This window comes from Pristis pectinata, chromosome 31 (genome assembly GCF_009764475.1).
Source record: "Pristis pectinata isolate sPriPec2 chromosome 31, sPriPec2.1.pri, whole genome shotgun sequence".
NCBI classification, from domain to species: Eukaryota; Metazoa; Chordata; class Chondrichthyes; order Rhinopristiformes; family Pristidae; genus Pristis; species Pristis pectinata.
The window spans coordinates 16104172-16127606 of record NC_067435.1 but is presented as its reverse complement, the minus strand read 5'-3'; the positions used below and the strand labels follow the sequence as shown (position 1 = coordinate 16127606).

The following is a 23435-nucleotide window of genomic DNA, read 5'->3' as shown; positions in this document are numbered from 1 at the left end:
TTTTTTTTATTTTTTCAGCTACAGCTTGAGGCTGGTGGGGGCCTGGGACGATGATCAGCTGAAGATTCCATAGATGAGACACAGTAGTGTAGCGGTTAGCGTAATGCTATTACAGCGCCAGCGACCCAGATTCAATTTCGGCCACTGTTTGCAAGGAGTTTGTACATTCTCCCCGTGTCTGCGTGGGTTTCCTCTGGTTTCCTTGCACATTCCAAAGACATATGGGTTAGGAAGTTGTGGGCATGCTATGTTGGCGCCGGAAGCATGGCAACACTTGCGGGCTGCCCCCAGAACACTCTACGCAAAAGATGCATTCCACTGTGTGTTTCGATGTACATGTGACTAATAAAAAAATCTTATCTTATCTTGTAATATGTGTTGGGTAAGTTCATCATGAATTAAGGAAGCTGAGAGAGTTAAAATTCTGATAGATCTGTGGGACCAGAAGTCCTCTTTCTAATCCAACCTTCCTGGAGAAGTGGTTGAGGGAGCACTAGTGAGTTTACAAGCTCTTTCAGTGTTCTTAAGTGTGCCCAGTGCTGAATCTCGCCCTTGGCTAAGCTCCTTTTCAGAGATAAGTGCTTCTCTTCGGTCACCGAGTGGCTCCTGGAAAGAAGGGCAATTTCTTCAGCTGATATTCGCAGGCAGTTTCTCTTTGCGCTCTCCGTGTGTGACACCAGCCCTCTTCCACAGGGCTTTTCACACCGCTGGCATTGGACACAGTCCACGGAGTCGCCAGCAATTGAGGAAGCCACAGAAGCGCAACAGGGGGCTGTGCTTGGGAAAGCGATCCTGAGGGAATCAATAGCTTTGTTGCGGGAAAAGAGGACCTGCCTCACAATCTTCTGCTAATACAATGGAATATATTGCCTCAAGAACATGCCAAACATAATAATTAAGAGCAGGAGTAGGCCATTCGGTCCATCAAGCCTGCTGGCCCATTCAATCAGTTGATGCAGTGACTCAAACCCCATGTTCACAGCCTTGATACTCAACAACTTCATAGGCAATGAAACATCTGCAGAAGTGACAGTGTTGCTTTAATCTGGTGAAATGCAGCAGTCAGCTTGTTCAGCGCAAAGTCTGACAACGACAGGGTGGTCAGGGCAGATAATCTGCTTCAGGAAGCTGCTGAGGGGTCAACACTGGTCAGAGGTCCCCGACTCCACCAGGTTCTCAGACCGCCCCGGTGAGTGAGCTGTATAAACCGCTGGCACCTCTTGCAGACTAATCCCCGGGTCTGCCTTAGAGGTGAAGGCTGCCATCTCTTCCTGCTCAAGTAATCCATGCACAGTAACACTTGCAGCAATTAATAAAGAACCACAGATAAAGAGTGAGCTTGACTAGCAATCAATAGGGTAAGCCTTAGCAAAGCAACCATTAGAGCCACAGTATAGAGTCATAGAGCAATACAGCACAGGTACAGGCCGTTCAGCCCAACCAGTCCATGCTGACCACGGTGCCCACCCAGATAGTCCCAATTTCCTGCATTCGGCCCATATCCCTCTGTCCCGCCCCTCTATGTACCTATCCAAGTGCTTCTGAAATGATACTATTGTACCTGCCTCAACCACTTCCTCTGGCAGCTCGTTCCATATACTCACCACCCTCTGCGTGAAAAAGTTGCCCCTCAGGTCCCTTTTAAATCTCTCCCCTCTCATCCTAAACTTATGCCCCCCTAGTTTGTGGTTCCCTTTGCCTGGGAAAAAGATTCACTCTATCTATGTCCCCATGATTTTATACACCTCTATAAGGTCACCTCTCTCAGCCTCCTACACTCCAAGGAATAAAGTCGTAGCCTGCCCAACCTCTCCCTATAACTCAGGCCCTCGAGTCCTGGTAACACAAGTGATGACCCCTGGTTATTTATTGTCCCCACAAGTGGAAACATCTCTCTCTGCACCCACTCCATCGGACCTAATTTTACAGGTGTCTATTGGGTCACCCCTCAGCCTTTTCTCATGAGAAGAGACCCATTTTGTTCACCCCTTCCTAATATGAATACTCTCGTATTTGTGGGATCATCCTTGCAATTCTCCCCACCTGCTCTCGCACCTCTGTATCCTTTTCACCTTGTGTAAGCGGTGGATCACCTCACTAACTGACCACCACCCCGTCAGGCACTTCCCGCCCCATCTATGGAGTCTGCAGTTCCCACATCGGCTTCATCAGTCACCCAAGAACCCACAGGACCAGAGTGGAAACAAGTTATCCTCGATCCTGAGGGAATGCATAAGAAAATCCTCCTTTTTTATGCTGACCAGACCTACATGAAGTAATGGAGCAATCTAACCATGGTAACCAAAGACTCATGGTACGGTACAATAGCAACTATCAAAGCTTATGGTTGGGTACCATGGAAATCACAAAACTGACGGTTGGGTACCATGGAAACCACAAAGGCTCACAGTTGGGTATCATGGGAACCACAAAGGCTTATGGTTGTGTACCATGGAAACCACAAAGGCTCATGGTTGGGTATCATGGTGACCACAGAGGCTCATGGTTGGGTACCATGGTGACCACAAAGGCTCATGGCACAGCAAGATGGAAAGCACTGCAGAGAAGAGCAGTCAAATCAGAGAGTAGCTGATTCAAAGTCACTGAGCTGGGAGCGGAAGAAGGGAAAGTTGAAGATGAGAGCACATTCGACCAGGTGAGTCAGACTGAGAGAGTGCAGTGTGCTGCCTCAGTACAGGAAGGGAGACTGGAGAGAACTGCGGTGAGGAGAGAGAATGTCTTGCCCTTTATGGCACTGATAGTAAATCTCTTCTGCAGATGCTTGTCAAAAGTAAACAGCTGTGAGTTCAGAATCCAGCAGAGTGGGATTGATCCTCCCAGGATTAAGCCGCACAACCTAATCCAAAGCCGAATGCCAAAGACACTTAATCGATGCCAGGGAAGGTAATCTCCAGAAATTAAATATGGATTTCTGTGCTCCACTGCAGTGACTGCTTACAGTCCTTGCAACAATCAGAGAGCTCCACTGGTAACAACACAACTAGCAGTCAATGCGCACTGACCCACAACTACATGATATAGAGGATGGTCTACCTGCTAACTAACCACCTTCACTTAACTGTCCAGCACTCAACTCACTGTGAATACTTGCATTACATTTTTTACAAATGTTTGCCTCCTAATATTGTGCACAGATATCAAATATAACCCAAAAGGCTAAAAGACTTTGGCTAAATGAAATAAATAAAAATGCAGACGCTAGAAATCTGAAATAAATGCAGAAAATGACAGAAACACTCAGGAAGAGAGGCAGCGTCTCTAGAAAAAGAAACTGATAAAAGGGTCTTTGACTCTGTTTCTCTCTCCACAGATGCTGTCTGGTGTGCTGACTATTTCCAGCACTGTCTGATTTCATTATGAAAGATTTTGCTTTTTTAGCTCAAGGAACACAAGGGTGGAAGTTTAGATTCTGTTGAGATGTGGCCAGGTCCCATCTGAACAACTGTATTCAGCTCTGGGGATCTCACCCCTACAGGGATATGATGGTTCTGTATCCCTGGGGGAGGAGAGATGCAGGGGCACAGGACGGTGCTGTGCAGATGAACCAGAAATGGCACCGGGTTCTAAAGGGTTAAGGATTGGAGACTTGACTGCAAAACCAAACGTCCGCTCCTTCAGTATAGAAACTCGTGGGAGTGAACTGGTCGAGGTGATGGAACCAGGGTAGGAACAGGTAGATGGGGTGCGGGGGATGTTAATGGAACGGGTAGATGGGAGGGGGGAGTTATTGCGTCCATGGGCACTCAGCAGGGGTGCCATCTTCAAATTAGAGCTGGGCTGTTCAGTGGGGCTTTACGCATAGAGTGCGTGTGTAAAACTAGAGGCTTCGGTTTTGGGTAAGGGGTTTAGAGAGGATCTAAAGAAGAAGTTTTTCCATGCAGTGGGTGATTGGAATCTGGAACACACTACATGAAGGGCTGGGAAAGGTAGAGACTCTCACAACATTTACAAAGTACCGAGGTGAGCATCTGAATTGCCAAGGCATAGAAGGCTACAGACCAAGTGCAGGTAAATGGGACAAGTGTAGATGGTTACTAGATGGTCAGCATAGGCCTGGTGGGCCGAAGGGCCTGTTTCTGTGCTGTGTGACTCCATGAAGTGCAAGGACATCCAGGATTTTCTGCCCAAAACACAGTCAATATTGACAGCTCTTTGGAGCTTTCACTACATAGAGACGGAGATCTCTCAATGTACAGTGAAACTCTAATAATCCAGGACTCTTGGGACTTTGGTGGTGTCGGGCTATCTGATTTTCCAGACTATTGGATGTTATTAATCTTCCAACAAACTCTTAATTCATTTTTTGAAAGATTTCACGCCAGTGTGCTGATAAATTTTCTGGTGAACCTGGTGCTTGGAAAGTGAGTCCAGGAGCCAGGGTCCTGGGTATTTTTCAGGAGACAGCAGGAATAAGCAGCAGGTGAGCCAGATGCTGAACCTTCAGGATTTCCAAACAATGGGATAATGGATCATTGGTGTTTTACTGTACCAGGAACTGGGTTTGAACCATTCCACAATTCCTACAGCACCTTTCACAGAGTGAGATGTATTAATGTGCTTCACATCACTGTAACAAGACGACGTTTTACACTGAATGGGGTGACAGGGTCATGGAGTTTTTATAATGAGGGTTTTATGGAAGGAAGGAGAGACAAGAAATTCCGGAACATGGAATTTCCATAGAAGGGGGCTATTTGGCCCATTGAGTCTATGCCAGCTCTCAGAGCAATCCCATTGCCCTACACATTTTCCCTCTAACCTATTCTCAGCACATTCCCATCAACTCCTCCCACCCACCTACACAGTAGCAACTACTTACAGCGGCCAATTAACCTACCGACCCGCACACAGAGGTAGAGCAGGTGAAGGAGTAGTGGGTTTATGTGCAGAAGGCCAGAACTGAAGGCGGGGCGTGGGGGAGAGCAGAATGTGGGGTGGATTGTGGGGCTGGAGGAGATGGAGCAAGGGAATGCAAGGAATCTTAAAATCGAAGTGTGAACAGGGCACAGAGAGTTGAGGGAGCCTCTGTAACTCACAAGGAAATGCAAGACATTGGATACGTGCAGGAGGGGTGACAATGGCTAAAAGAGAAACAGAGGACTACAGGTGTTGGAGTCTAGATGCGAAAAAACAAGATGTTGGAGGAACTCAGCAAGTCAGGCAGCATCCATGGGGAAAAGCAGCCGGTCAACGTTTCGGGTCAGGACCTGGCTAAAAGAGCTGAGAGGGACAGTCAGTGAGGGAGAGGATCCTTGTTACAGGCAGACACCACTTCCTCTCCCAATTACCTGTGGAATTTGTGTGCTTGAAGTCCCTCTTGTTGTTGTCTCTGATACCTAATGCTTGGCAGCTTCTCTCTCACCCTCTCTCTCCCATCATTCACTTGGAATATCAATGCTGGAACTCTTACTGGCATCAGTACGCCAGGAACACAAGACCTTCCTGTTTACAAAGTGAGGGAGAAGTACTACCAGGGGAGAAGGGCAAAACAGCCTTTCATGCAAAAATGCGCTGTTGTGCGGAAGATTAAAGACCATTCATTATCTGTCACTACTCACAAGAAAGATCACACAGCACAAACAGAACGAGCAGTCTTTACACAACAGTACATAAAAGCCAAGACAGCTGGGCAAAGGAAGGCTCCTTCTAGTATCTAGACAGCAGAATGAGCTATTCTCTGAAATTCCAACAGATGGGACCGGATTGAGAACAATTCACAGAGCTAAACTCTGCGGCTTGTTGTTGAGCGTGGAGCCAACTCCATTTGCTGGACTGCTCTGCCCCTAGTGGCGAGGAAGGTTGCTGCTGCAGCTGCTCAGCACTGACGGAAGCAGTGATGGAGGTACTTGTCATGACAGCTTGGCTGCAAATTACAACCAGGTTTTATTCACCATTCGCACAATCAAACCTCCCATTCTGAAGTCACGTTCTGCTATTGTTACTTTATCCTCTGACAACCCTCAGGGGCTTCAGGCTATACAAAGACAGTGCTGCAAAAGTACTCAATGAACAACAATAGAAACATATCAACATTAAATGTGGAGATATCAGTGGGAGGGAGCAACAGAAGTATCCCCAACTCAGAGAAGCTGGGGACGTCACACGGTAACACTGTAACCAGGGGGGAGTGGGTACAGGTGAACATCACACAGTAACAGTGTAACCAGGGGGGAGTGGGTACAGGTGAACATCACACAGTAACAGTGTAACCAGGGGGGAGTGGGTACAGGTGAATATCACATAGTAACGCTGTAACCAGGGGGGAGTGGGTACAGGTGAATATCACACAGTAACACTGTAACCGGGGGGAGTGGGTACAGGTGAACATCACACAGTAGTACTGTAACCAGGGGGGAGTGGGTACAGGTGAACATCACACAGTAACACTGTAACCGGGGGGAGTGGGTACAGGTGAACATCACACAGTAATACTGTAACCAGGGGGAGTGGGTACAGGTGAATATCACACAGTAATACTGTAACCAGGGGGGAGTGGGTACAGGTGAATATCACACAGTAACACTGTAACCAGGGGGGAGTGGGTACAGGTGAACATCATACAGTAATACTGTAACCGGGGGGAGTGGGTACAGGTGAATATCACACAGTAACACTGTAACGGGGGGGGGGGGGGGAGTGGATACAGGTGAATATCACATAGTAACACTGTAACCAGGGAGGAGTGGGTACAGATAAACATCACACAGTAACACTGTAACCAGGGGGGAATGGGTACGGGTGAATATCACACAGTGACACTGTAACCAGGGGGGAATGGGTACGGGTGAATATCACACAGTGACACTGTAACCAGGGGGGAGTGGGTACAGGTGAACATCACACAGCAACACTGTAACCAGAGGAACTGGGTACAGGTGAATATCACACAGTAACACTGTAACCAGGGGGGAGTGGTTACAGGTGAATATCACACAGTAACGCTGTAACCGGGGGGCGGGGGGAGTGGGTACAGGTGAATATCACACAGTAACGCTGTAACCAGGGGGAGTGGGTACAGGTGAATATCACACAGTAACACTGTAACCAGGGAGGAGTGGGTACAGATAAACATCACACAGTAATACTGTAACCAGGGGGAAATAGGTACAGGTGAACATCACACAGTAACACTGTAACCAGAGGAACTGGGTACAGGTGGATATCACACAGTAACAGTGTAACTGGGAAGGATTGGTTACAGTTCAATATCACACAGTAATACCGTAACTAGGAGGGGGTGGATACAGGTGATTACTACACCATGACGCAGCAACCGAGAGGGATTGGTTACAGATGAATATCACATAGTAACAGTGTAACTAGGAAGGACTAGTTACAGTTCAATATCACACAGTAATACTGTAACCAGGAGGGACTGGGTACAGGTGATTATTACTCAGTGACACTGTACCTGGGAGAGATTGGATACAGATGAATATTACACGGTGACATTTTAAAGAAAGGCATATGATAGAAGTGAACACCACAGAAGATGAGTAACTGTACTCATGATGTTGACGTTGGGGATGCAAAACCAATCAGACAACACCCATATTGGATGAATGTAGAAGAAAGTAAACTTGTTGACCAGGAGATTGAATATATGTTAGAAAATGATATTATTAGACGTTCCACTTCAAACTGGAGTTCGCCCTGTGTTATTGTGCCTAAGCCTGATGGAACTGTTCGATTTTGCACAGGTTACAGAAAAGAGAATGCTGTAACGAGTCTGACGCTTTTTGGGGTGAGGAAGTCACTACAGAGTAAACACTGAGGTGTCATTTGGGTTCCATCGTGGAACATTTGGATTTCGTAATTACTCTCTATGTTCTCTCTACATCTACGTCTTACCTTCAGACAACGGTGATTGTTGAAGAAGCCTTTGCTCGCGTTTCACCTTATGGCTTGCGGAACTGAACTTTAATAACCATTCCTGGACTTGGAGTTTGGGACTTTGCCACACACACACACGACGAGTTTAGTTTTGGGGTTAATGTTCAAGGTCTAACATTTTTACTTCTAACATTCTAACATTTTTACTTTTATTTTTCTTATTATCATAAGTGGTTATTAATAAAGTAGTTTTTAACACTGAATCATGACTCAGTGTGTTTCTTTCGTTGCTGGTTCGTAACAAAATTGGCCTACAGGTGAATATTAAACAGTAACTGGGAAAGGGTCAGATGTATCTGAATACTAAAAGGTGATTGTGTAACTGTGGATATGGGTTACTATCACATAGTGACCGAGGAGAGATCAGAAGTAGCGGAAAACATTGCACCAGCATAGGTTAACTGGCAGATGTCATATACAGGGAAATACCAAACCATGAAAGTATCAGGTGGAAGGTAATGATCTATCTCCCAGTGACCGATATATCCATCTGAGGCAGTGGTGTGTTAACTTAAAGAACAGGTACCAAGTTATTCACCAAATGTAGAACTCCCAAAGAATTTTGTGGACCTCACCCACACATCTCTGGCATCCATTTCAAATACATTAAGCTAAACAACAGTGTGGAGATTGAGCTGCAAGTTCAGAATCAATGGAATATAGAGTGATGTAATGGGGCAAGGAGGGCATTGGTATTGGTTTATTATTGTCACTTGTATCGAGGTACAGTGAAAAACTTGTCTTGCATACCGATCGTACAGGTCAATTCATTACACAGTGCAGTTACATTGGGTTAGTACAGAATGCATTGATGTAGTACAGGTAAAAACAATAACAGTGCAGAGTAAAGTGTCACAGCTACAGAGAAAGTGCAGTGCAATAAGGTACAAGGTCACAACAAGGTAGATCGTGAGGTCAAGAGTCCATCTCATCGTATAAGGGAGGGGCAGGTAGGACAGAAGTTCACAGAATACCAGCAGACCAAAGTGTGCAAGGCTGACCAAATACCACAGCTTGACAGGGTGCTCCAAGGAGAGTCAGGCACACAAAGCTATCACACAATGTCATTCTAATGCCCGCCTTGTTGAGCTCCCATTTTTCCACCCTCCAACAATTGGAATTCATGCAAAACTCTGCTGTTCGAACTTGACTGAGTCCCATTCACCCTCCTGTTCAGTAATCTGCAACGGATTCAAATCCTGCAATGCTTGCACCTGAAGATTATTATGCTTGTTCCAAGGAGCTGGAAAGAGACTGGTCAGAGAGCCCACTGAGTTCCTGCTGACCATCAACCATCCATTTTCACGAATCCCATTTTTATTCTCCCCAGATTCCACCACTCACCTGCACAGGGGGGTGATTTACTATGGCCAATTAACCCACCAACCCGCACGTCTTTGCAATGTGGAGGCAAACCGGAGCACTCGGATTAAACCTACAGTCACAGGGAGAATGCGCAAACTCCACACAGAGAGCACCAGAGGATTGAACCGGGTCTCCGGAGCTGTGAGGCAGCACTCTACTCGATGTGCCACTGTGCTGCCTCTTGTTCACTCATTCTGCAAGAACCTGCATAATCCAACCATGTGGAAAATATTCCCTTTCGTCCATTTCCAGTACAAATAAAAAATACAATTTCAGTTTTTTAACTGATAGACTTGCTTTCTAAAGAAAGGATTAGAGTGAACAATGACCTTTACAACTACTAGGGGAAGTAATGTCAGCAAGAAGCCTGGACCAGAGTAGCTCAGACCAATTGGTTCATAAGGCCTATTTTGCCACTGTGTTAATCGTGGTACTTTTTTGTTATCCAGGTTTACTGCCCCACATTTTAAACATTTAAACATTTATCCATTTTCCAGGATTTGGGTATCACTGGCCCGGCCAGATTTTAGCACTTGCCTCCAACTGGCCTTGAAGAGGTGGTGTTGAGACACCTTCTCAGACTGCTGAGGTAAACTGGAGAAATGGTCAGCATGAGCGAGTTGGACAGAACTGCCTGTTTCCCTGCCGTATTATCCCATGACTCTATGGATAGGAGTTCAGCTTGGGCGGGGGCCGGGAGAGGAATGGGTGGACAGGCGGTTAGTGCAGACTAGGGTCCAGGTGGCAGAGCTGCAATGTGTGGTGGGGGCGGATGGGAGAATTGGTAAAGTCTGGAAAAGGAAGACCAGAATTTACAAAGTGTCAACTAAATGTGGGCCAGGAGGGAAGATTAGGTGGGACGGGGACCAAGAGAGCAATCAGTGGATCTTATGGTGGAAATCAAAGAGAAACAGACTCAGGGTTAGACTGAGAGGAAGCAGGAAACTGGGGTCAGGTACAGGAAGCAAACACATCATGTGACAAAGTCCATAAACTGGACCCAAAGAGCATTAGGTGGAAGAGGTTCAAGATCAAGTTTATTGTTGATAAGAGATGGGAAAGGTTCAGTAAAGAAGATAGCAATTATTTGCTTCCCATTCTCCAGGATGACCCTAGATCTGTGGTAGAGAAAAGCAAGGCCCAGGAGTCTTAGATGTGGACTAGGCCTGTTGACGAGTTGTAGCTAAACCTGTTGTGTGCCAGAGAGACTGGTCTCCTCCGCCTGGATGGAACAGTGAAGATGGAGGCCACGGAAGTAACACTAAGGACGGGAGAAAGTCAGACACCACTGGCGTTTCAAAGATGATGACAAGGTGAATCAAGAGCTCCAAAAAAGTTGTGGAAAATGGAGTGTCAAATGTTGCTGGATGTTGGACGCATCAATTTATCAGTACTGTGATGGATGAAGATGCAAGTTGGGTTGGAAGATGTGGTAGGAGATGTAGATACGAGAAAGTGTCTGGTGATGGCTTTATCTTTGACAAATATCATGAGGAGGTGGGGATATAGAGGGGCCTTGGGAGATGCCAAGGACAATATAGTGATTAGGAAGGTCACCTCTAGGAAAAACGGTGGTGAATGAAAAGACAGTGGAATTAAAGGATTTAAAAGGAGGTGTGAGGGGTGAGGTATCAGAGAAATGAGAGAAGAGACAATGCCGCATTTTTATCAGGACCACCTTGTGGCAGGGCGGGACAGGTTATAAACAGATGACAAGACTTGAATAAAGCAGCAAGGAACTACCATCCATAAGGCAGGTGTCAGTCAATGCCAGAGTGCTAATGGTATCCTCTGCACATGGGGTCGGGAGTGGGAAGAGCCTTGCTCATGACTGAACAGATAGATTGGTGGGAACTGCCCCACTAACAGGCATCAGTGAGTGGGGAGGAAGGAATGAGGAGCAGGTTGATCAGGAAAGACCTTTAATGGCTGTGTTGATGTTAATGGGTAACATTGCTGGGAACTTGCTTTGACATTTCCGCAAGTGGTCCTTGCATACTCTGCAATCAGGGGAACGCCCAACTTTCCGAGAGTCCTTGCTCTGTACACCAGCTACTTTAACCTGCTGTCTATCAGCTGATGGAACATGAAGCCTTCCAAGACTTGGAGTTCAGCCTCTGAACTATTAAACACAAATGGGTGCACTCCCTATCTCTTATCATAGCCATTTAGTGCTAACTAATTTTTATTCCCATTGCAAAGGCGCTGCTTACAACACATTAACTGTGATACTTTATTTATGGAAGGTTGGGTGGCAACAATATTGCTGACTTACTGTTCGGAAGCTCAGTAGTGTTGTCACACTCAACAAGTGTCTCAAGTGGCAAATCAAGTTGAAAGGTGCTAGAGAGTCCCAACCCATGACTGGTACTCCCTGAGCAGGTCACAAAGCAATGACAGTGTTAGCAACAAAATGTCCGTGTCAGCAGTGGGGACTGGAGAGGTGTGCCGTCTGGAAGAGTGAATCAGAATCTGATCAGCTCTCAGTGCATCAGACAGCAAAACCTGGCCCCTCTGTCTCCTCGGAAGAACTGAGTTTCCACTGATCAGCCGTCATAACTTTGACACAAGCCTCTGTCCTCATAAACTGCAGTGGAAAGTTATCTACATTGCACTGTGCTTCGGCAGAACTTCCCTTCAAAGTATGGCAGGCAAGCTTATTGCACTTACAGGACACAACAGTCCACTCAGGACAGTAGGTTTTATCACCCATACGTCCTTCTTCTTTAAACTAAATCAGCACAACTTTCTTTCATCAACACATCAACAGAGCTTAAAGGCAAAACATCTGTCAGCAGAAATGCTTCACCCACATGAGCCTCTGAGTATTTTAATAATTGATTGGAGTAGGGGGTGAAAGGTGGAGGTTGCCACGGTGGACGGGAACATGGAGCCAAGCTTACAGTCAGATAGGCTCTGATTCTGTTCACTGGTGGAACAGGCTTGAGGGGCCAAATGGCCTGTTCCAACTCCCAGTTTTTGTGTTCATTTTCTGCCAATCAGCTAACACACAGTCCAATAGTTGGGACATCTCAAAGTGTGCAGTCCTGGACAAGTTGGAAAGCAGATCATCAACGGTGTATCAGAGTACTCGATCAATACAAATCAACCCCTTTGTTGGTGTACAGGAGGGAGAAAAAACACCAGGAAATGGATCTAAATCTGAAGAAAACTGGGACAAGTGTGGGAAGTAGAGGCTGACCACGCACTGAGATGGGGTTGGGTCAGCAAGAGGGAAGTTGGAAGGGATGGTGGGCAAGAGGAATTCATAGAAGTTCCTCAGTTCCTCATTCATGTTACAAACTATCGAATCCAACCCTGTCCGATATCAGAGCACATGTCAAAAGCACTGTCAGAGGAAGGTTTTATTTCAAAAGAGAGGAGGGGAGGGAGGAGAGTGAGGGAGACAAAGAGGAGAAATAGAGACAGACAAAGAGTAGAAGAGAGAAAAAGTGAAAGTGAGAGAGAAAGAGAGAGGAAAAGAGAGAGTGAAGGAGAGAGAAAGAGAGACAGAAGTGAAAGAGAGAGAGACAGAGAGATGGGCTGAAAGAGTTATGCAGCAAATTCAAAAGCTTACGGTGCAGAAGGCTAAAGATGTAGTATCCCAAAAACCCAGAACCGGAGGAGTGTGGAAATGCCGAAGGCTTTAGCCTGGAGGAGCTTAGAGACACGGGGAGGGTGAGGCCTGAGGGGAAATGAAACAACTGTGAGAGTTTTAACATCGAGCTGCTCAAAAGCCAACTGATCCACAGCTTTCTGGGGGAGAGAATTTCAGATTCCCATTGTCATTAATTTGTAAATGTCCTTCTCTGAAACATCCAATTCCTATTTTAATTGTGTTCTTTGATCTTGATGCACAAGAGCAAAAGGATTCTCGTTATCCTTATTTTTATACTATCCTTATATTTTCCTTATTGAATCCTTTTGCACTTGACCTGACGGATAAGATATGGCTCCCATCACAGTTGTTAGCCATTGCAAATTTGGGAAACAGACAACGTACCAGGGTCCAACTAACTGTCTGATATCACCCTCGCTGGCCTTACACAGTGTGGTCATAGTTGCTCAATCCTCCTCTCATTCTCTGGTTAGTGTCTGAGTCTGTGTTAAATGGTCCTGAATCTCCCACTCTTCCCTAGTACACTGCACATGGAACAAGGCCCAGCTCGACCCTGCAGAATCTGGTTGAAGACAGAGGGACCAGCTCTTGAAAGTGTCAGCTGTCTCTGAGGGTGGCATTTTGAAAGGCACAGGTTATCTCATCCATTTACACCAATCCTACACTTATCCCATTTTATCCTCCCTACGTTCCCATCAACTCCCTCAGATTCTACCACTCACCGACACGCTAGGGGAAAATTTACAGCGGCTAATTAACCTACCGACCCACACGTCTTTGGGATGTGGGCAGAAACTGGAGCATCCGGAGGAAACTCACATGGTCATGCACCGGAGGTCAGGATCGAACCTGGGTCTCTAACACCAGCAGGCAGAGCTGTGCTCCAGCACAGGGGCATCACTGGCATCAGCCTGAGCACCCTGTCTGGGGGCTAAATCCACATCTACATCTACTGAAGATGACAATGGTATCGCTGCACTACATTCACGCTGCCCGATTTCTCTTCTGAGAGAAGTCAATGGACAGGGAATGGGATGTTTAAATCAAGAAGGCAATCCAACGTGGTCTGGTTTACTTCATCAATGAAACATATGATCCATACCGGCTTGCTCTGAACAAGCTGGCTGCCTTGTTGCTGATAGTATGGCAGTGACTATGCTTGAAATGTTACTTCATTGGCTGTGAAATATTTTGTGTCATCCTGATGTCATAAAAGGTTTAATGTAAATATTGGTCTTGATTTTGACATCACCCTAAATCTTTGTAAAACTATCAATGCAAGGCATATGCTTGTAAAACTGTGTGACTCTTTGAAGGTCAGTCACTGTTTGTTTTGCATCTGGAAAGATATAATTTGCCTGAAATGAAGAGAGGCTGTAATTATCTTCCTATTGAGGTGGTGATGGAGTAGGCAACAAACTGTGTTGAGCCACGCAAGGTACCACAGCCACACTGGTGTTAAACGAAGGCTGGATGCTCCAACATTTCCACAAGTGGTGACAAATACAATGAGTCAATTTGACTAATTTTTTTCAATTGCTAAATTCAGAGCCAGTGAAACAAAAATCAAAATATTGTCAAAGCTGGAAATCTGAACCAACTACTAAAATTGCAGGAGACACTTGGGCTAATTTAAACGTCTACAAATGTGCCAAATGGGTCACATCAGAATGTGTAAAGCAGCGTATCTGGAGGGAAATGGGCAGTCAACATTTCGGGTTGAGACCCTTCATCTGCACTGAACTTGAGTCCAGATGAAGGGTCTCGACCTGAAACGTCAACTGTCCAGTTCCCTCCACAGATGCTGCCTGACCCGCTGAGTTCCTCCAGCACCTTTCGTGTTGCTCCAGATTCCGGCATCTGCAGTCCCTTGTGCCTACATCAGAGTGTGTACCTGACAGTCACCACACCCCATTTCAGGGAAGGTCATAGAGGGGAAATTCGGATGGGGTTCAGGACAACTCATCTTGTTTGGTTTTCACTAATGGCACAATTCCAATGATCCCCACTTCACCACAGCAGGCAGCATCTGTGAGGAGAGGGAGAGAGTCCGCTCTCTCCACAGGCTGCCTGTTTCCCACGTTTTATGCGCCTTATTACTGAACTTAATTTGGTGATTTTGTCAAGACTCATGAAATAAAATGCAGCCCATAAAAGATGACAACTACCCATATATTTAAATTTATTGGTTTTGTCTTAAAAAAAATTGATCAGGCCACAACTATTAACGTACATATCTCCATTTCTATGAAATCAGACAACATTAGACCAGTGAACATTGATCACTCGAGGGTCAGGTTTTAGACGCTCTGTGTGAGGAGTGCTTCCCTCTTCCTGTCCCTCCTAACTCTGTACCACAGGATCCTGCACCAGTGACCCACACTCAGTGCTGACGGGAGTACGATGTGGGTGGGATATAATGAGTGTGTGTGGGGAGGGGGGGGTGGGGAGACCAGTGTTGCATTGGGAAACTCAGGGTGAAGGATGGTGGTGGAAGACAAGAAAGAGAATCTGTTTCAAGGGTGTGTGGGCAACATCAGGCTGTATCCCAGACCTGGGTTGTCCTATCAAATCATCCGAACAAAATCACCACCCACATTACAAACAAGCTGCTGGAGGAAGTCAGCAGATCGAGCATTATCTGCGGAGGATTTCGGGTTGAGATCCTGCGCCAGTCCTAATGAAGTCAACTATCCCTTTGCCTCCACAGATGCTGCTCGACCCGCTGGGTTCCTCCAGCAGCTTGTTCTTTGCTCCAGATTCCTGCATCTGCAGTCTCTTGCGTCATTTGGTTAAAGTGTGGCAAACTGGCAGATTCTGTGGAGCGAAGATAACAGAGTTATGGTCCGAGGAAGTTAACTCTCCCTCCCACTCTCCAGTCACCGCCTCCTCTGGTAAGTGTGGGACATTGTGGGGAACCACACCATATAAGGACAGCTCCTGTTTATTGGAAACAAGTTCATCCGAGAGAGACCTTGTTCTTTGCCTGACTGGAAGTTCTGCTGCCTGTTCTAGCAGATGAGCCCGTCTCTGCTTAGAATGGCAAACACATGGATACATCACCACTTCCCAACTTGTGCATCATCCTGACCTGGAAATATATTCCCATTCCTTCCCATCACCTTCTCAAGGTCAGTTAGGGGTGGACAATAAATGCTGGCAGTGATGCTCAGTGGAGCCTGAAGACCCACACTCAGCATTTCAGGAACAGCTTCTTCCCCTCTGCCGTCAGGTTATCCACGAACTCATGAACACTACCTCTTTATTCCTCTTTTGCACTATTTATTTATTTTTGTAACTTATAGTAACTACTATGTCTTTATGTCTTGCACAGTACCGTTGCTGCAAAACAAAAAATTTCACGACATATGTCACCGATAGTAAACCTGATTCTGATTCCATGAATGAATATAGAATGAACAATACAGCACGGAAACAGGCCATTCAGCCCAACTCATCCATGCCAACCAAGATGCCCATCTAAGCTAGTCCCAATTGCACGGGTTTGGCCCATATCCCTCTAACCCTTCCCTATCCATGCACATGTCCAAATGTCTTTTAAATATTGTTATTGATCCTGCCTCACCCACTTCCTCTGACAGCTCGTTCCATACACGGACCACCCTCTGAGAAGTTGCCCCTCAGGTCCCTTTTAAATCGTTCCCCTCTCACCTTAAACCTATGCCCCCCAGCTCTTGATTCCCCAACCCTGGGAAAAAGACTGTGCAGTCACCCTATCTATGCCCCTCATGATTTTATACACATCTATAAGCTCACCCCTCAGCCTCCTACGCTCCAAGGAATAAAGTCCTAGCCTGCTCAACCTCTCCCGATAATTCAGGCCCTCAAGTCCTGATAACATTCTTGTAAATCTTCTCTGCACTCTTTCCAGCTTAACGATGTCTTTCCCTTCCCGTAACAGGGTAACCAAAACTGTACACAATACTCCAGGTGTAGCCTCACCACCGTAAGTATTCCAACCTCTAACCAAAGTCTACCAAAAGCAGATTAACAAACCATCTCTATATACATCACAGTGACAGTTCAGCTCATTCTGAGAGATTGCAGAAGGGAATATGTACCTTCTGTCATCCTTCATAGAAATCTCTCAAAGGTCCCTAGGGAAAGGGTGAGGATATCAACCAAGAGAGACAGATACAGAGCAATATCTCACAGCAACGGAATAACGGACTGGGTCAGACGGAGGAAGGTGCCTCACAGCGAAGGAGTAACAATGGGGTTAACTACTGGAAGCTTTAGGTGACAAGTAACTGGAGGCAAAGGCTCTGACATTTCCTGGTCACAATCTGAACTGCATTCCTATAAAGCCAGTGCACAGAACCCTCTGCAACAGATCTGACCATTTGATGGAAATCTTCCATTTTGAGAAGAGCATACTCTGATAGCACAGCACCATGGGGTGTTTATTGGGGACGTTGGAATTAATTTTATCATTGGATCTGCGAGTATTTTTGTTCAATACCATAACAGCACAATCTACCACTCACTTAATTGACTGTGACACATAGGTCCCCCTCACAGCCACCATATCCTTTACCACCGCCACAATCTGACATTCACTGCAAAAGGGAAGTGAGAAAAAGTCACGGGTTTGTGCAGATGTTTTCTGAGAGAAAATGTGTGCTTGGAAAGCTGCAGTGTTCAGGGAGCTGTGCTGGGACACGGAGAGCTAGAGAAAGGGAGAGGGAGATGGAGAGGCAGGGGCAACAGAGTCAGATGGAGAGAGGGGCAGAGACACAAGGAGATACAGAGAGATGGAAGGTAGGCAGGGGAGGCGCAGACATAAAGTAAGCCAGAGAGAGGAGGACGGACAGAGTCAGAAACAGGGAGAACCAGAGAGGGGGAAATTGAGATACAGAGAAGGCGCAGAGAGTCAAGCAAAGAGAGAGACAATTGAATGGAAGGGTTCAGCAGGACGAGAAGATATGCAGAAGAGGTAGCGAGGCAAGTAGAGGGATAGAGAGAGGGGGAAGGAGAGAAATACAGAGAGAGGGAGAGAGATAGAGAAATACAAAGAGAGAAATATAGAGAGAGATAAAAACAGAGAGAATGAGAGAGAGAGGGAGAGAGGGAGGGAGAGAGAGAGAGAGAGGTGTGGGGGAGAGTCATAGATAGGCAAGGAGTTGGTTGGAGGGACAGGGAGAGTTGAAAGGAACAGTGTTAGGGTGAGGGAGAGGGTCAGAGATACAAGGAATGGATCTAGAACAGCTATACCCATGAGAAAAATAGACACTAAATACAACAGAAACCACACACACATTCAGAGCACACGAGAGAGAGGTAGAGGTAACAGCAGACTCTAACGTAGATGCACAAAGAACCTGAAAGAAGCACAGAGACACACTGGGAAACAAAGACAGAGCAACAGACAAAGGAATAGAGCGTGAAAGAGGAATACAAACAGAATAGTGAACTATGTATTTATGGAGGGAGACACAGAAATTTTTAAGAAACTGAGAAAAGTTAAGAGTGGCATATATAGAGAACGCAGAGAGTAGATAGGGCAGCAGACAAACAACATGTATCACACCAAAACCGATTGAATTGTAATACTTCAGAGTAAATTACATACCTCCCCAGCCACCTCTAAATATACATTATAATCTGTATATGTGTGTACACACAAAGTATGACAAATGCACACATCTCTTCAGTCTGACTGCCCTTTGCTTCCCATTGCCGAACCTTCAGTGTGCAACATAATAATTATTCAGAACAAATTCAGAATGTGCCGTTTGTTTTAGCTCCTTTACTGAGCACCACACTGAAACAAAAACACTTAACTCCAACACCACACCATTTCGGGGGTGTGTGGACTTCAGGACGTGTGGTAAGAATGGAGAGTGGATCAAAGTAAATAATAGAGTGAGAGAGATGAAGCGAATGAAGAGACGATGGTCAAAGAGCAAGACCATGAAACCCGTGAAAGGTATAAAAATCAAAGAGTAAAGTACAGCAAGGAGGAAGCATAATGTGTTGACAGCAGAGAGCAAAGGACACAGATGGAGAGACAAAGAATTGAAGAGATATGGGTGAGAGAAATATACACAGACAGACACACACACACACACACACACACACACACACACAAAACCCAGGCACATACACACAAGGCATGTGCACACGCACACACAGACACACACACACACAAGACCCAAGTACATATACACATACACACAAGCACCCACATGCATGCACACAACACTCACATACACATAATGCAAATGTACATTTTCGACATACACACACACTGACATATATTCACGCAATTCACATACACTTATATTCAAGCAATGTGTACACAACAACACGCAAACACACACACACACAAACAAGTTGCGCATACTCACACCACCCAAGCACACACAGTGACAGGGAAGAGATGCAGCACTAGAGATGCAGATAGAGGAAGACAGGGTGTTAGGGGAACTGAGATATACAGCAAGATCACGGAGACATGAAGAAAATGGAGGGTAATGAGGAGAGAGCACAAAAAGCAGCACATGCGAACTGGTAGTGAATATAAATATTACACAGAGGATGTGAACAAGTGAAACTGTCAATATGCAAAAATCAAATACCTGCAAAGCTGCAACATTTTCCTGTCACGCTACCTCTGACCATTCCCACCACTAATCCCTGCTTCATACCTGGTGCTTCAGAACCAAATGGCTACTTGCATCTCACTGCATCCGGCTTGGGAGGGAGATGGTGGCAATGGAGGGGCTGACAATCCTGGTAGGATCTGCGGAGAACAGAGACCTGGCCCCAAGCCTCCCTGGAGCTGCTGCCTCTTGCTGTGGTTGGAAGCTGCTACATTGCCCAATCCACTTAATCTACTACACTGCCCTCTCCACCTTAAGCAAAAATGGCTAATATGGATGTGTTTAGGGTGGGTGGGTAGGACTTTAATGGAAGCCAATCCTTCTCTTGCCCAATCCGCAAAGACACCGCTGGGTAGAGATTGGGTTTACTGGTTGGTATTGTTCAAATGTGGAGCCAATGGTAGTAGCCCAACTGAAATATTCCTTCCCTAACACAAGGACACTGAGGACAATTGCACCTTCTGCATTAACGTCTGGCTGAAATTAGTCACCACAGCTCTCAACACTGGGAATTGTCTGTTCTAGAATGCAATGGAAGGACTGCGCAGTTTAATCAGCTATTGTTGCCTGCGCACCTCCCTGTATATTGACACAGTTGCTAAGTTATGGCAACACATTTGTTTTACTCTTTTCAAATGAGCAAACAAAAGAAAAATTGATGGAATGGCCATCAACAACAACAAAAAAATAAGATGGGAGAGCCAGACTTGCTCTTGCAGTCTACATCTCAGCCCAGGTGCCCACAGTGCTATGGAAGCTCCCTCCGATGATTCTATGAACCTTCTCACTACTGGTGGAGCTCAGCATGAAGCAGAAACCGGGCTCTCGACTCCAATGCTGGTGCCAACACTGCACTTCTGAACAGATCTCACGCAGTCAGCTCTAAGCCCTTGCAGGTCTGACGCAAGTCGTGCTTATGCAATCTTCTAAAATGCCCCCTCCGGTGGATGCCAGGCAGGGGGGCAGAGGGGGAGAGAGAGAGAGGGGGCAAGCGATCGGGGAAACGGAGAGGGGGAATCTTTTACCATAACAACACGATCCCAGTGTTACGAGCGGGCATGGGGGCAAGCTTCCCTCAAGTGCTGCACCTTGTGTTTCGAAACACGAACTGAGCTCGTCCAGCTCCTGGCCACTTCATCACCGAGGCAGAGGTGGCCACCGTGGTACCCCTATCTGCTCCCACCACAAGACCCCGACCCAGCCCCCGGTACCACCGAGACCACAACCACAGTGGGAAAGTGAAGATCGCAAGCCTAAGCGAGGGTGCCCAGAAAGGCACAGACATCAGTTATCATGGCTGCCATGACTAAGCTCCCTCGGAGAAGCACTCTCCAAGGACTGTTGCACAGAAAGATAGAAAACTACCAGTACATGCGTTGCCCAAATGGGCTCATTATCACCTCTTCAAAGACTGATATTCCAAGAGCGAGAAAATATCCTCATTTCCTTCTTGCTGCCCCTTTTTTTTCTGGAATGTTCCTACTCCCCAAGACTGACAAACTACAGACAAATAATGCTGGACACTGCTGAGAGAACCAAAGAGAAAGACCTCACAGAATTTAAAGTTTGAGCACACAATAATCACTCCAAAACGCCTGGTCTAAATAAATAGCACAGGGAGTTTAAAATGGGAGGTTGCAGTCCTGCATTACAATGTACCAGGCATTGTTTCCGATTGCTCTTGCATCCCATCCTGCTACTGATTCCCCAAAGTCTCAGCCGCACTTCTAGACATGAATCCATCCTTAGCACTGATACCACGAAGCCACAGCACCAGCGCAAACAATATTTTTTACTCATCCAGTATAATCAGAATAAATGAAAATATGGCAGCAAAATGAAAACCGCCAGTGATGAATCTCATTCTTAGGACAATATATCACACCCAATTACACAGGACACTGTCCTCAATTTTTAATCTGAGCATCCTGAAACCACACAGGTGGCAAGCCCTTTAATAACTGGGCGATCCACCTGATGGGCAAAGACATCATGTTGAACCTTATTTCATTTTCACCCCCCCAAAATCTGACACAGACGCTGTTGCAATATTTAAACAGCTCTTGCACAGTAATTCCGAATGTGAACACCCCTGTGTGTCACATTAAGTGCAAGACTGTCTGTGGGAGGATGTGTGCCTCTGATGAATATACCTCACTACATGGTAGCATGTCAATAATTGTACAGATTCATTTCCTCCTGCAAGCAGATCTTTGTAGGGGGATAAAAATGTATAAATATTTATCGTGTTAATGTTGCAACCAGGACAACAGCAACCTCACTGCAAAGAATGAATTAGCTACAATCATTTGAGGTATACACACACACACACACACACACACACACGTACAGGTTTAACACCAAACATCACGAGGCTTTGCAATGTGTCGTTGCAGGGTGGTTTGGTCAGGGTACCGCTTGCCTAACGTGCCCACTGCTGCCTGTAACCGAGGGAAGGGGTGAGAAGAGGTCAGGGCGACTCTCACCAGCCAACGTCCCGGGTAGGCACAGAGGGTGAGGGAGACCAGGACAGGTGCCCCAGCCTCAGTCATCCCAACTGATGCTCCCCTGCCTTCCCGATCCCGTTGAGTGGATCCGACGCCAACGGGAGCGCTGCCAGAGCTGCCCCCGGGTCCCGGCCGCCCCCGCCCCAGCCTCAGCCCGCCTCACCCACCCTCTCCCCGGCCGGCCGGGACACAGAGGGAGCCGGCACCGTGTGCCCAACCATGGCGGATTTACCCGCAATCGCTCGGATTGTTTACCCGTGATTTTTTCACACACACACACACACACACACACACACACACACGAGGAAAATGCGGTGCGATTGCGGACATGTTTTCTTTTTTTCGCGGACACCATATCCCCCCTCCCTTCACTGGTCACTCTCCCGCCTCTCCGGGGTTCCTCACACCTCCCCCGTGGTCAGTCCTTCAGTGGTCACTCCCCGGCCACTCTGCCCGCTTCCACGGATCACTCCCCCACCTCACTCCCCCGGACACTCTGGCCCTTACCACCGGCCACTCCCCCACTCCCCATCAACACCAGTCACTCTCTCCCCCCTCCCCTCCAGTTCGGTCACTCTCACGGGCCACGGCCATTCTGCCCGCTTCCATGGTCACTCCCCCCTCCCCGCCCATCTTCACCACCGGTTATTCTCCCCCCTCCTTACACACCGATCAGTCTCCCCTCCCCCTTCACCCCCCTCCTTCACCACTGATCACTCTCCCCTCCCTCACTCCCCGGCCACACTCCATCCCTCACTCCCCCCTCACCACCGGTCACTCTCCCCACTCCCCGACCATTCGACCCTCAGCAGTGCTGGTCACTCTCCCCGCCGGTCACTCCCCTCCCATCCCCAACCACCCAGCGGACATTCCCCTTCACCCCTCCCCTCACTCCTTCCCTGCCCTCTTCCCTCTACCCCACACCCCCTCACCTGCTCTCTCCGGGGCACCAGGATCAAGACGCTCCGCATCCGCCGCAGCTCCGCGCCGCTTGCATGCCAAGGACGAAATCCGGCCGCCGTGATCTCTTCTGTATTTCAATATAAACCTGGTAACGTCCCGCTTTCTTCCCTCTCTCCCTCTCTCCTGTGTGTGTGTGTGTGTGTGTGTGAGAGAGAGAGAGGGAGGGGGGTTGGCAATCCCAATCTTCACCCACAAATGCAACGACCAGTCTCAGGGCTCAGCTGCTCCGCCACTTCCCATCCGGACACACACTGCAGCTCCCGTCGCCCTTTCTCAGACGGTGTAAGGCCGGCGCGGGAGCCTTGACGCTAAAGGTTTCATCCCTTTTTGCTGCCGATAGTTTTTTTTTCCTTTTTCTCTCTTTTTTTTTAATCCGCTGGGTCTCCCCTGAATAACACAAGACAGCTGCTTACTGCTGGTAGGTGTGTGTGTGTGTGTGTG

At 47.1% G+C, this 23435-nt stretch overlaps 1 long non-coding RNA gene across 1 annotated transcript in view; it reads right to left on the bottom strand.

Moving 5' to 3' along the window:
- The window catches only part of LOC127584936 (uncharacterized), a 70371-nt gene extending 47273 nt beyond the window's left edge, over window positions 1–23098 (bottom strand). The window contains exon 1 of the long non-coding RNA XR_007958447.1: window positions 22964–23098. This is a non-coding gene — a long non-coding RNA (uncharacterized LOC127584936). The remainder of the gene's footprint in view (window positions 1–22963) is intronic.
- Window positions 23099–23435: the final 337 nt, after the last annotated feature.